The following is a 14,495-nucleotide window of genomic DNA, read 5'->3' on the forward strand; positions in this document are numbered from 1 at the left end:
CACAAAAAAGAATCCCGCACCAAGAGGGGAAGAAGACGGACGAATATGTCCTTTCTCCAGAGACTCCTTGATATATGAACGCATAGCGGTATGTTCAGGTACCGACAGATTAAACAGTCTTCCCTTAGGAAATTTACTGCCTGGGATCAAATCTATAGCACAGTCACAGTCCCTATGAGGAGGCAGTGCACTGGACTCAGACTCACTGAAGACATCCTGATAATCAGACAAATACTCCGGAACTTCCGAAGGCGTAGAAGAAGCAATAGACACAGGCAGGGAATCCCCATGAATACCACGACAGCCCCAACTTGAGACTGACATAGCCTTCCAGTCCAGGACTGGATTATGGGTCTGTAACCATGGCAGCCCTAAAACAACCAAATCATGCATTTTATGTAAAACCAGGAAACGTATCACCTCGCGGTGTTCAGGAGTCATGCACATGGTAACCTGTGTCCAATACTGCGGTTTATTTGCAGCCAATGGTGTAGCATCAATACCCCTAAGAGGAATAGGATTTTCTAATGGTTCAAGAGTAAAACCACAGCGCTTAGCAAATGACAGATCCATAAGACTCAGGGCAGCACCTGAATCTACAAACGCCATGACAGGATAAGATGACAGTGAGCAAATCAAAGTTACAGACAGAATAAATTTAGGTTGCAAATTACCAACGGTGACAGGACTAACAACCTTAGCTATACGTTTAGAGCATGCTGAGATAACATGTGTAGAATCACCACAGTAGTAGCACAAGCCATTCCGGCGTCTATGAATTTTCCGCTCATTTCTAGTCAGGATTCTATCACATTGCATTAAATCAGGTGTCTGTTCAGACAACACCATGAGGGAATTTGCGGTTTTTCTATCACATTGCACCGAATTAGGTGTCTGTTCAGACAACACCATGAGGGAATTTGCGGTTTTGCGCTCCCGCAACCGCCGGTCAATTTGAATAGCCAGTGCCATAGTATCATTCAGACCTGTGGGAATGGGAAAACCCACCATAACATTCTTAATGGCTTCAGAAAGGCCATTTCTAAAATTAGCGGCCAGTGCACACTCGTTCCAATGTGTCAGCACGGACCATTTCCGAAACTTTTGGCAATACACTTCAGCCTCATCCTGCCCCTGAGACATAGCCAGCAAGGCCTTTTCTGCCTGAATCTCAAGATTGGGTTCCTCATAAAGTAAACCGAGCGCCAGAAAAAACGCATCAAGATCAGCCAATGCCGGATCTCCTGGCGCCAGCGAAAAAGCCCAATCCTGAGGGTCGCCCCGTAAGAACGAAATAACAATTTTCACTTGCTGAGCAGAATCTCCAGATGAACAGGGTCTCAGGGACAAAAACAATTTACAATTATTCACGAAATTCCTAAACTTAAACCTGTCTCCGGAAAACAGTTCAGGAATCGGTATTTTAGGTTCTGACTTAGGATTTCTGATAACATAGTCTTGTATGCCCTGCACACGAGTAGCCAGCTGGTCCACACTTGTAATCAAGGTCTGGACATTCATGTCTGCAGCAAGCATAGCCACTCTGAGGTAAAGGGGAAGAAGAAAAAAAAAAAAAAAAAACTCAGAATCTTCTTTCTTATAATCCCTCTTCTGCAATGCATTAAACATTTAATACTGGCCTGGCAAACTGTTATGACCCCAATGGCGAGGGTCTCAGAGGAACGTGGAAGTCTGCAGAATACAAAAATCCAGCTCATAGGGCAGTGGTAACTGGGTTGACCATATATCTACTCCTAACGCCAACACTAGAAGTAGCCGGGGATCATTCCTACGTTGATTCTAGATGACACGCGCCAGCCGGAGAATCTAGCTACCCCTAGTAGAGGAAAACAAAGACCTTTCTTGCCTCCAGAGAAGGGGACCCCAAAGCTGGATAGAAGCCCCCCACAAATAATGACGGTGAGGTAAGAGGAAATGACAAACACAGAAATGAACCAGGTTTAGCACAGAGAGGCCCGCTTACTGATAGCAGAATAAAGAAAGGTAACTTATATGGTCAACAAAAACCCTATCAAAATCCACACTGGAAATTCAAGAACCCCCGAACCGTCTAACGGTCCGGGGGGAGAACACCAGCCCCCCTAGAGCTTCCAGCAAAGGTCAGGATATAGTTTGGGAACAAGCTGGACAAAAATACAAAACCAAAACAAATAGCAAAAAGCAAAAGGCAGACTTAGCTGATATAACTGGAACCAGGATCAGTAGACAAGAGCACAGCAGACTAGCTCTGATAACTACGTTGCCAGGCATTGAACTGAAGGTCCAGGGAGCTTATATAGCAACACCCCTAACTAACGACCCAGGTGCGGATAAAAGGAATGACAGAAAAACCAGAGTCAAAAAACTAGTAACCACTAGAGGGAGCAAAAAGCAAATTCACAACAGTGTACACAGCGTCCAACCCGCAGCTCTTACTGATCGTGGGCACATACCCTGACAGGCTGCAGCTTGTAATCCTGCACCGCAGAGCGTGTACACAGCGTCCAACCCGCAGCTCTTACTGATCGTGGGCACATACCCTGACAGGCTGCAGCTTGTAATCCTGCACCGCAGAGAGTGTACACAGCGTCCAACCCGCAGCACTTACTGATCGTAGGCACATACCCTGACAGGCCGCAGCTTGTAATCCTGCACCGCACAGAGTGTACACAGCGTCCAACCCACAGCACTTACTGATCGTAGGCACATACCCTGACAGGCTGCAGCTTGTAATCCTGCACCTCAGAGAATGTACACAGCGTCCAACCCGCAGCTCTTACTGATCGTGGGCACATACCCTGACAGGCTGCAGCTTGTAATTCTGCTCCGCACAGAGTGTACACAGCGTCCAACCCGCAGCACTTACTGATCGTGGGCACATACCCTGACAGGCTGCAGCTTGTAATCCTGCACCGCAGAGAGTGTACACAGCGTCCAACCCGCAGCACTTAATGATCGTAGGCACATACCCTGACAGGTTGCAGCTTGTAATCCTGCACTGCAGAGAATGTACACAGCGTCCAACCCGCAGCTCTTACTGATCGTGGGCACATACCCTGACAGGCTGCAGCTTATAATCCTGCACTGCAGAGAGTGTACACAGCGTCCAACCCGCAGCACTTACTGATCGTAGGCACATACCCTGACAGGCTGCAGCTTGTAATCCTGCCACAGAGAGTGTACACAGCGTCCAACCCGCACCTCTTACTAATCGTGGGCACATACCCTGACAGGCTGCAGCTTGTAATCCTGCACCTCAGAGAGTGTACACAGCGTCCAACCCGCAGCTCTTACTGATCGTGGGCACATACCCTGACAGGCTGCAGCTTGTAATCCTGCACCGCAGAGAGTGTACACAGCGTCCAACCCGCAGCACTTAATGATCGTAGGCACATACCCTGACAGGCTGCAGCTTGTAATCCTGTACTGCAGAGAGTGTACACAGCGTCCAACCCGCAGCTCTTACTGATCGTAGACACATACCCTGACAGGCTGCAGCTTGTAATCCTGCACTGCAGAGAGTGTACACAGCGTCCAACCCGCAGCTCTTACTGATCGTAGGCACATACCCTGGCAGGCTGCAGCTTGTAATCCTGCACTGCAGAGAGTGTACACAGCGTCCAACCCGCAGCTCTTACTGATCGTAGGCACATACCCTGACAGGCTGCAGCTTGTAATCCTGCACCGGAGAGAGTGTACACAGCGTCCAACCCACAGCACTTACTGATCGTAGGCACATACCCTGGCAGGCTGCAGCTTGTAATCCTGCACTGCAGAGAGTGTACACAGCGTCTAACCCGCAGCTCTTACTGATCGTATGCACATATCCTGACAAGCTGCAGCTTGTAATCCTGTACCGCAGAGAGTGTATACAGCGTCCAACCAACCTGCAGCTCTTACTGATCGTGGGCACATACCCTGACAGGCTGCAGCTTGTAATCCTGCACCACAGAGAGTGTACACAGCGTCCAACCTGCAGCTCTTACTAATCGTGGGCACATACCCTGACAGGCTGCAGCTTGTAATCCTGCACTGCAGAGAGTGTACACAGCGTCCAACCCGCAGCACTAACTGATGGTAGGCACATACCCTGACAGGCTGCAGCTTGTAATCCTGGACCGCAGAGAGTGTACACAGCGTTAAACCCTCAGCACTTACTGATTGTGGGCACATACCCTGACAGGCTGCAGCTTGTAATCCTGCACCGCAGAGAGTGTACACAGTGTCCAACTCGCAGCACTTACTGATCGTAGGCACATACCCTGACAGGCTGCAGCTTGTAATCCTGCACCGCAGAGAGTGTACACAGCGTCCAACCCGCAGCACTTACTGATTGTGGGCACATACCCTGACGGGCTGCAGCTTGTAATCCTGCACCGCAGAGAGTGTACACAGCGTCCAACCCGCAGCACTTACTGATTGTGGGCACATACCCTGACAGGCTGCAGCTTGTAATCCTGCACCACAGAGAGTGTACACAGCGTCCAACCCGCAGCACTTACTGATTGTGGGCACATACCCTGACCGGCTGCAGCTTGTAATCCTGCACCGGAGAGAGTGTACACAGCATCCAACCCGCAACTCTTACTAATCGTGGGCACATACCCTGACAGGCTGCAGCTTGTAATCCTGCACCGCAGAGAGTGTACACAGGTCCAACCCGCAGCTCTTACTGATCGTTGGCACATACCCTGACAGGCTGCAGCTTGTACTCCTGCACCGCAGAGAGTGTACACAGCGTCCAATCCGCAGCACTTACTGATCGTGGGCACATACCCTGACAGGCTGTGGATCGTAATCATGCATCGCAGAGAGTGTACACAGCATCCAACCCACAGCGCTTACTGATCGTGGGCACATACCCTGACAGGCTGCAGCTTGTAATCCTGCACCGCAGAGAGTGTACACAGCGTTAAACCCGCAGCACTTACTGATGGTAGGCACATACCCTGACAGGCTGCAGCTTGTAATCCTGCACCGCAGAGAGTGTACACAGCGTCCAAACCTCAGCACTTACTGATCGTGGGCACATACCCTGACAGGCTGCAGCTTGTAATCCTGCACTGCAGAGAATGTACACAGTGTCCAACCCGCAGCTCTTACTGATCGTGGGCACATATCCTGACAGGCTGCAGCTTGTAATCCTGCACCGCAGAGAGTGTACACAGCGTCCAAACCTCAGCACTTACTGATCGTGGGCACATACCCTGACAGGCTGCAGCTTGTAATCCTGCACCACAGACAGTGTACACAGCGTCCAAACCTCAGCACTTACTGATCGTGGGCACATACCCTGACAGGCTGCGGCTTGTAATCCTGCACCACAGAGAGTGTACACAGCGTCCAACCCGCAGCACTTACTGATCGTTGACACTTACCCTGACAGGCTACAGCTTGTAATCCTGCACCACAGAGAGTGTACAATGCGTCCAACCCGCAGCACTTACTGATCGTGGGCACATACCCTGACAGGCTGCAGCTTGTAATCCTGCACCGCAGAGAGTGTACACAGCGTCCAACCCGCAGCACTTACTGATCGTAGACACATACCCTGACAGGCTGCAGCTTGTAATCCTGCACTGCAGAGAGTGTACACAGCGACCAACCCGCAGCACTTACTGATCGTGGGCACATACCCTGACAGGCTGCAGCTTGTAATCCTGCACCACAGAGAGTGTACAGTGCGTCCAACCCGCAGCACTTACTGATCGTGGGCACATACCCTGACAGGCTGCAGCTTGTAATCCTGCACCACAGAGAGTGTACACAGCGTCCAACCTGCAGCGCTTACTGATCGTAGACACTTACCCTGACAGGCTGCAGCTTGTAATCCTGCACCGCAGAGAGTGTACACAGCGTCCAACCTGCAGCACTTACTGATCGTAGACACTTACCCTGACAGGCTGCAGCTTGTAATCCTGCACCGCAGAGAGTGTACACAGCGTCCAACCCGCAGCTCTTACTGATCGTGGGCACATACCCTGACAGGCTGCAGCTTGTAATCCTGTACTGCAGAGAGTGTACACAGCGTCCAACCCGCAGCACTTACTGATTGTGGGCACATACCCTGACAGGCTGCAGCTTGTAATCCTGTACTGCAGAGAGTGTACACAGCGTCCAACCTGCAGCGCTTACTGATCGTAGGCACATACCCTGACAGGCTGCAGCTTGTAATCCTGTACTGCAGAGAGTGTACACAGCGTCCAACCCGCAGCTCTTACTAATTGTGGGCACATACCCTGACAGGCTGCAGCTTGTAATCCTGCACTGCAGAGAGTGTACACAGCGTCCAACCCGCAGCACTTACTGATCGTAGGCACATACCCTGACAGGCTGCAGCTTGTAATCCTGCACTGCAGAGAGTGTACACAGCGTCCAACCCGCAGCTCTTACTGATCGTGGACACATACCCTAACAGGCCGCAGCTTGTAATCCTGCACCGCAGAGAGTGTACAGTGCGTCCAACCCGCAGCGCTTACTGATCGTGGGTACATACCCTGACAGGCTGCAGCTTGTAATCCTGTACCGCAGAGAGTGTACACAGAGTCCAACCCACAGCACTTACTGATCGTGGGCACATACCCTGACAGGCTGCAGCTTGTAATCCTGTACCGCAGAGAGTGTACACAGCGTCCAACCCACAGCACTTACTAATCGTAGGCACATACCCTGACAGGCTGCAGCTTGTAATCCTGCACTGCAGAGAGTGTACACAGCGTCTAACCCGCAGCGCTTACTGATCGTAGGCACATACCCTGACAGGCTGCAGCTTGTAATCCTGCACCTCAGAGAGTGTACACAGCGTCCAACCCGCAGCTCTTACTGATCGTGGGCACATACACTGACAGGCTGCAGCTTGTAATCCTGTACTGCAGAGAGTGTACACAGCGTCCAACCCGCAGCACTTACTGATTGTGGGCACATACCCTGACAGGCTGCAGCTTGTAATCCTGCACCGCAGAGAGTGTACACAGCGTCCAACCCGCAGCTCTTACTGATCGTGGGCACATACCCTGACAGGCTGCAGCTTGTAATCCTGCACCGCAGAGAGTGTACACAGCGACCAACCCGCAGCTCTTACTGATTGTGGGCACATATCCTGACAGGCTGCAGCTTGTAATCCTGCACCGCAGAGAGTGTACACAGCGTCCAACCCTCAGCACTTACTGATCGTGTGCACATACCCTGACAGGCTGCAGCTTGTAATCCTGCATTGCAGAGAGTGTACACAGCGTCCAACCCGCAGCACTTACTGATCGTGGGCACATACCCTGACAGGCTGCAGCTTGTAGTCCTGCACCGCAGAGAGTGTACACAGCGTCCAACCCGCAGCACTTACTGATCGTGTGCACATACCCTGACAGGCTGCAGCTTGTAATCCTGCACCGCAGAGAGTGTACACAGCGTCCAACCCGCAGCACTTACTGATCGTGGGCACATACCCTGACAGGCTGCAGCTTGTAATCCTGCACCGCAGAGAGTGTACACAGCGTCCAACCCGCAGCACTTACTGATCGTGGGCACATACCCTGACAGGCTGCAGCTTGTAATCCTGCCACAGAGAGTGTACACAGCGTCCAACCCGCAGCACTTACTGATCGTAGGCACATACTCTGACAGGCTGCAGCTTGTAATCCTGCACCGCAGAGAGTGTACACAGCGTCCAACCCGCAGCACTTACTGATCGTAGGCACATACCCTGACAGGCTGCAGCTTGTAATCCTGCACCGCAGAGAGTGTACACAGCGTCCAACCCGCAGCTCTTACTGATCGTGGGCACATACCCTGACAGGCTGCAGCTTGTAATCCTGCACCGCAGAGAGTGTACACAGCGTCCAACCCGCAGCTCTTACTGATCGTGGGCACATACCCTGACAGGCTGCAGCTTGTAATCCTGCACCGCAGAGAGTGTACACAGCGTCCAACCCGCAGCACTTACTGATCGTAGGCACATACCCTGACAGGCCGCAGCTTGTAATCCTGCACCGCACAGAGTGTACACAGCGTCCAACCCACAGCACTTACTGATCGTAGGCACATACCCTGACAGGCTGCAGCTTGTAATCCTGCACCGCAGAGTGTACACAGCGTCCAACCTGCAGCACTTACTGATCGTGGGCACATACCCTGACAGGCTGCAGCTTGTATTCCTGCACCTCAGAGAATGTACACAGCGTCCAACCCGCAGCTCTTACTGATCGTGGGCACATACCCTGACAGGCTGCAGCTTGTAATTCTGCTCCGCACAGAGTGTACACAGCGTCCAACCCGCAGCACTTACTGATCGTGGGCACATACCCTGACAGGCTGCAGCTTGTAATCCTGCATCGCAGAGAGTGTACACAGCGTCCAACCCGCAGCACTTAATGATCGTAGGCACATACCCTGACAGGCTGCAGCTTGTAATCCTGCACCGGAGAGAGTGTACACAGCGTCCAACCCGCAGCTCTTACTGATCGTAGGCACATACCCTGACAGGCTGCAGCTTGTAATCCTGCACCACAGAGAGTGTACACAGCGTCCAACCTGCAGCTCTTACTGATCGTAGGCACATACCCTGACAGGCTGCAGCTTGTAATCCTGCACCGGAGAGAGTGTACACAGCGTCCAACCCGCAGCACTTACTAATCGTAGGCACATACCCTGACAGGCTGCAGCTTGTAATCCTGCCACAGAGAGTGTACACAGCGTCTAACCCGCAGCGCTTACTGATCGTAGGCACATACCCTGACAGGCTGCAGCTTGTAATCCTGCACTGCAGAGAGTGTACACAGCGTCCAACCCGCAGCTCTTACTGATCGTAGACACATACCCTGACAGGCTGCAGCTTGTAATCCTGCACCTCAGAGAGTGTACACAGCGTCCAACCCGCAGCTCTTACTGATCGTGGGCACATACCCTGACAGGCTGCAGCTTGTAATCCTGTACTGCAGAGAGTGTACACAGCGTCCAACCCGCAGCTCTTACTGATCGTAGGCACATACCCTGACAGGCTGCAGCTTGTAATCCTGCACCTCAGAGAGTCTACACAGCGTCCAACCCGCAGCACTTACTGATCGTAGGCACATACCCTGACAGGCTGCAGCTTGTAATCCTGCACCGCAGAGAGTGTACAGTGCGTCCAACCCGCAGCACTTACTGATCGTGGGCACATACCCTGAGAGGCTGCAGCTTATAATCCTGCACCGCAGAGAGTGTACACAGCGTCCAACCCGCAGCTCTTAGTGATGGTAGACACTTACCCTGACAGGCTGCAGCTTGTAATCCTGTACCGCAGAGAGTGTACACAGCGTCCAACCCACAGCTCTTACTGATCGTATGCACATATCCTGACAGGCTGCAGCTTGTAATCCTGCACCGCAGAGAGTGTGCACAGCGTCCAACCCGCAGCACTTACTGATCGTGGGCACATACCCTGACAGGCTGCAGCTTGTAATCCTGCACCGTAGAGAGTGTACACAGCGTCCAACCTGCAGCTCTTACTGATCGTAGGCACATACCCTGACAGGCTGCAGCTTGTAATCCTGCACTGCAGAGAGTGTACACAGCGTCCAACCCGCAGCACTTACTGATCGTGGGCACATATCCTGACAAGCTGCAGCTTGTAATCCTGTACCGCAGAGAGTGTATACAGCGTCCAACCAACCTGCAGCTCTTACTGATCGTGGGCACATATTCTGACAGGCTGCAGCTTGTAATCCTGCACCGTAGAGAGTGTACACAGCGTCCAACCTGCAGCTCTTACTGATCGTAGGCACATACCCTGACAGGCTGCAGCTTGTAATCCTGCACTGCAGAGAGTGTACACAGCGTCCAACCCGCAGCGCTTACTGATCGTAGGCACATACCCTGACAGGCTGCAGCTTGTAATCCTGCACCACAGAGAGTGTACACAGCGTCCAACCTGCAGCTCTTACTAATCGTGGGCACATACCCTGACAGGCTGCAGCTTGTAATCCTGCACCGCAGAGAGTGTACACAGCGTCCAACCCACAGCACTAACTGATGGTAGGCACATACCCTGACAGGCTGCAGCTTGTAATCCTGCACCGCAGAGAGTGTACACAGCGTTAAACCCTCAGCACTTACTGATTGTGGGCACATACCCTGACAGGCTGCAGCTTGTAATCCTGCACCGCAGAGAGTCTACACAGTGTCCAACTCGCAGCACTTACTGATCGTAGGCACATACCCTGACAGGCTGCAGCTTGTAATCCTGCACCGCAGAGAGTGTACACAGCGTCCAACCCGCAGCACTTACTGATTGTGGGCACATACCCTGACCGGCTGCAGCTTGTAATCCTGCACCGGAGAGAGTGTACACAGCATCCAACCCGCAACTCTTACTAATCGTGGGCACATACCCTGACAGGCTGCAGCTTGTAATCCTGCACCGCAGAGAGTGTACACAGGTCCAACCCGCAGCTCTTACTGATCGTTGGCACATACCCTGACAGGCTGCAGCTTGTACTCCTGCACCGCAGAGAGTGTACACAGCGTCCAATCCGCAGCACTTACTGATCGTGGGCACATACCCTGACAGGCTGTGGATCGTAATCATGCATCGCAGAGAGTGTACACAGCATCCAACCCACAGCGCTTACTGATCGTGGGCACATACCCTGACAGGCTGCAGCTTGTAATCCTGCACCGCAGAGAGTGTACACAGCGTTAAACCCGCAGCACTTACTGATGGTAGGCACATACCCTGACAGGCTGCAGCTTGTAATCCTGCACCGCAGAGAGTGTACACAGCGTCCAAACCTCAGCACTTACTGATCGTGGGCACATACCCTGACAGGCTGCAGCTTGTAATCCTGCACTGCAGAGAATGTACACAGTGTCCAACCCGCAGCTCTTACTGATCGTGGGCACATATCCTGACAGGCTGCAGCTTGTAATCCTGCACCGCAGAGAGTGTACACAGCGTCCAAACCTCAGCACTTACTGATCGTGGGCACATACCCTGACAGGCTGCAGCTTGTAATCCTGCACCACAGACAGTGTACACAGCGTCCAAACCTCAGCACTTACTGATCGTGGGCACATACCCTGACAGGCTGCGGCTTGTAATCCTGCACCACAGAGAGTGTACACAGCGTCCAACCCGCAGCACTTACTGATCGTTGACACTTACCCTGACAGGCTACAGCTTGTAATCCTGCACTGCAGAGAGTGTACACAGCGTCCAACCTGCAGCGCTTACTGATCGTAGGCACATACCCTGACAGGCTGCAGCTTGTAATCCTGTACTGCAGAGAGTGTACACAGCGTCCAACCCGCAGCTCTTACTAATTGTGGGCACATACCCTGACAGGCTGCAGCTTGTAATCCTGCACTGCAGAGAGTGTACACAGCATCCAACCCGCAGCACTTATTGATCGTAGGCACATACCCTAACAGGCCGCAGCTTGTAATCCTGCACCGCAGAGAGTGTACACAGCGTCCAACCCGCAGCTCTTACTGATCGTAGGCACATACCCTAACAGGCTGCAGCTTGTAATCCTGCACTGCAGAGAGTGTACACAGCGTCCAACCCGCAGCTCTTACTGATCGTGGGCACATACCCTAACAGGCCGCAGCTTGTAATACTGCACCGCAGAGAGTGTACAGTGCGTCCAACCCGCAGCGCTTACTGATCGTGGGTACATACCCTGACAGGCTGCAGCTTGTAATCCTGTACCGCAGAGAGTGTACACAGCGTCCAACCCACAGCACTTACTGATCGTGGGCACATACCCTGACAGGCTGCAGCTTGTAATCCTGTTCCGCAGAGAGTGTACACAGCGTCCAACCCACAGCACTTACTAATCGTAGGCACATACCCTGACAGGCTACAGCTTGTAATCCTGCACTGCAGAGAGTGTACACAGCGTCTAACCCGCAGCGCTTACTGATCGTAGGCACATACCCTGACAGGCTGCAGCTTGTAATCCTGCACCTCAGAGAGTGTACACAGCGTCCAACCCGCAGCTCTTACTGATCGTGGGCACATACACTGACAGGCTGCAGCTTGTAATCCTGTACTGCAGAGAGTGTACACAGCGTCCAACCCGCAGCTCTTACTGATCGTAGACACATACCCTGACAGGCTGCAGCTTGTAATCCTGCACCGCAGAGAGTGTACAGTGCGTCCAACCCACAGCTCTTACTGATAGTGGGCACATACCCTGACAGGCTGCAACTTGTAATCCTGCACTGCAGAGAGTGTACACAGCGTCCAACCCTCAGCACTTACTGATCGTAGGCACATACCCTGACAGGCTGCAGCTTGTAATCCTGCACCGCAGAGAGTGTACAGTGCGTCCAACCCGCAGCACTTACTGATCGTGGGCACATACCCTGACAGGCTGCAGCTTATAATCCTGCACCGCAGAGAGTGCACACAGCGTCCAACCCGCAGCACTTACTGATCATGGGCACATACCCTGACAGGCTGCAGCTTGTAATCCTGCACTGCAGAGAGTGTACACAGCGTCCAACCTGCAGCGCTTACTGATCGTAGGCACATACCCTGACAGGCTGCAGCTTGTAATCCTGCACCGCAGAGAGTGTACAGTGCGTACAACCCGCAGCGCTTACTGATCGTGGGTACATACCCTGACAGGCTGCAGCTTGTAATCCTGTACCGCAGAGAGTGTACACAGCGTCCAACCCACAGCACTTACTGATCGTATGCACATATTCTGACAGGCTGCAGCTTGTAATCCTGCACCGCAGAGAGTGTACACAGCGTCCAACCCGCAGCACTTACTGATCGTGGGCACATATCCTGACAGGCTGCAGCTTGTAATCCTGCACTGCAGAGAGTGTACACAGCGTCTAACCCGCAGCGCTTACTGATCGTAGGCACATACCCTGACAGGCTGCAGCTTGTAATCCTGTACTGCAGAGAGTGTACACAGCGTCCAACCCGCAGCACTAACTGATGGTAGGCACATACCCTGACAGGCTGCAGCTTGTAATCCTGCACCGCAGAGAGTGTACACAGCGTTAAACCCTCAGCACTTACTGATTGTGGGCACATACCCTGACAGGCTGCAGCTTGTAATCCTGCACCGCAGAGAGTGTACACAGCGTCCAACTCGCAGCACTTACTAATCGTAGGCACATACCCTGACAGGCTGCAGCTTGTAATCCTGCACCGCAGAGAGTGTACACAGCGTCCAACCCGCAGCTCTTACTGATGGTAGGCACATACCCTGACAGGCTGCAGCTTGTAATCCTGCACTGCAGAGAATGTACACAGTGTCCAACCCGCAGCTCTTACTGATCGTGGGCACATATCCTGACAGGCTGCAGCTTGTAATCCTGCACCGCAGAGAGTGTACACAGCGTCCAAACCTCAGCACTTACTGATCGTGGGCACATACCCTGACAGGCTGCAGCTTGTAATCCTGCACCACAGACAGTGTACACAGCGTCCAAACCTCAGCACTTACTGATCGTGGGCACATACCCTGACAGGCTGCGGCTTGTAATCCTGCACCACAGAGAGTGTACACAGCGTCCAACCCGCAGCACTTACTGATCGTTGACACTTACCCTGACAGGCTACAGCTTGTAATCCTGCACTGCAGAGAGTGTACACAGCGTCCAACCTGCAGCGCTTACTGATCGTAGGCACATACCCTGACAGGCTGCAGCTTGTAATCCTGTACTGCAGAGAGTGTACACAGCGTCCAACCCGCAGCTCTTACTAATTGTGGGCACATACCCTGACAGGCTGCAGCTTGTAATCCTGCACTGCAGAGAGTGTACACAGCATCCAACCCGCAGCACTTATTGATCGTAGGCACATACCCTAACAGGCCGCAGCTTGTAATCCTGCACCGCAGAGAGTGTACACAGCGTCCAACCCGCAGCTCTTACTGATCGTAGGCACATACCCTAACAGGCTGCAGCTTGTAATCCTGCACTGCAGAGAGTGTACACAGCGTCCAACCCGCAGCTCTTACTGATCGTGGGCACATACCCTAACAGGCCGCAGCTTGTAATACTGCACCGCAGAGAGTGTACAGTGCGTCCAACCCGCAGCGCTTACTGATCGTGGGTACATACCCTGACAGGCTGCAGCTTGTAATCCTGTACCGCAGAGAGTGTACACAGCGTCCAACCCACAGCACTTACTGATCGTGGGCACATACCCTGACAGGCTGCAGCTTGTAATCCTGTTCCGCAGAGAGTGTACACAGCGTCCAACCCACAGCACTTACTAATCGTAGGCACATACCCTGACAGGCTACAGCTTGTAATCCTGCACTGCAGAGAGTGTACACAGCGTCTAACCCGCAGCGCTTACTGATCGTAGGCACATACCCTGACAGGCTGCAGCTTGTAATCCTGCACCTCAGAGAGTGTACACAGCGTCCAACCCGCAGCTCTTACTGATCGTGGGCACATACACTGACAGGCTGCAGCTTGTAATCCTGTACTGCAGAGAGTGTACACAGCGTCCAACCCGCAGCTCTTACTGATCGTAGACACATACCCTG

The 14,495-nt window shown here is 52.9% G+C and overlaps 1 protein-coding gene across 2 annotated transcripts in view; it reads left to right on the forward strand.

Moving 5' to 3' along the window:
* LOC143817530 (uncharacterized) overlaps positions 1–14,495 on the forward strand; it is a 129,849-nt gene that overhangs the window by 14,373 nt on the left and 100,981 nt on the right. The window lies entirely within an intron of this gene.

The sequence above is a fragment of the Ranitomeya variabilis genome, chromosome 3 (assembly GCF_051348905.1).
Source record: "Ranitomeya variabilis isolate aRanVar5 chromosome 3, aRanVar5.hap1, whole genome shotgun sequence".
In the NCBI taxonomy this organism is placed as follows: domain Eukaryota; kingdom Metazoa; phylum Chordata; class Amphibia; order Anura; family Dendrobatidae; genus Ranitomeya; species Ranitomeya variabilis.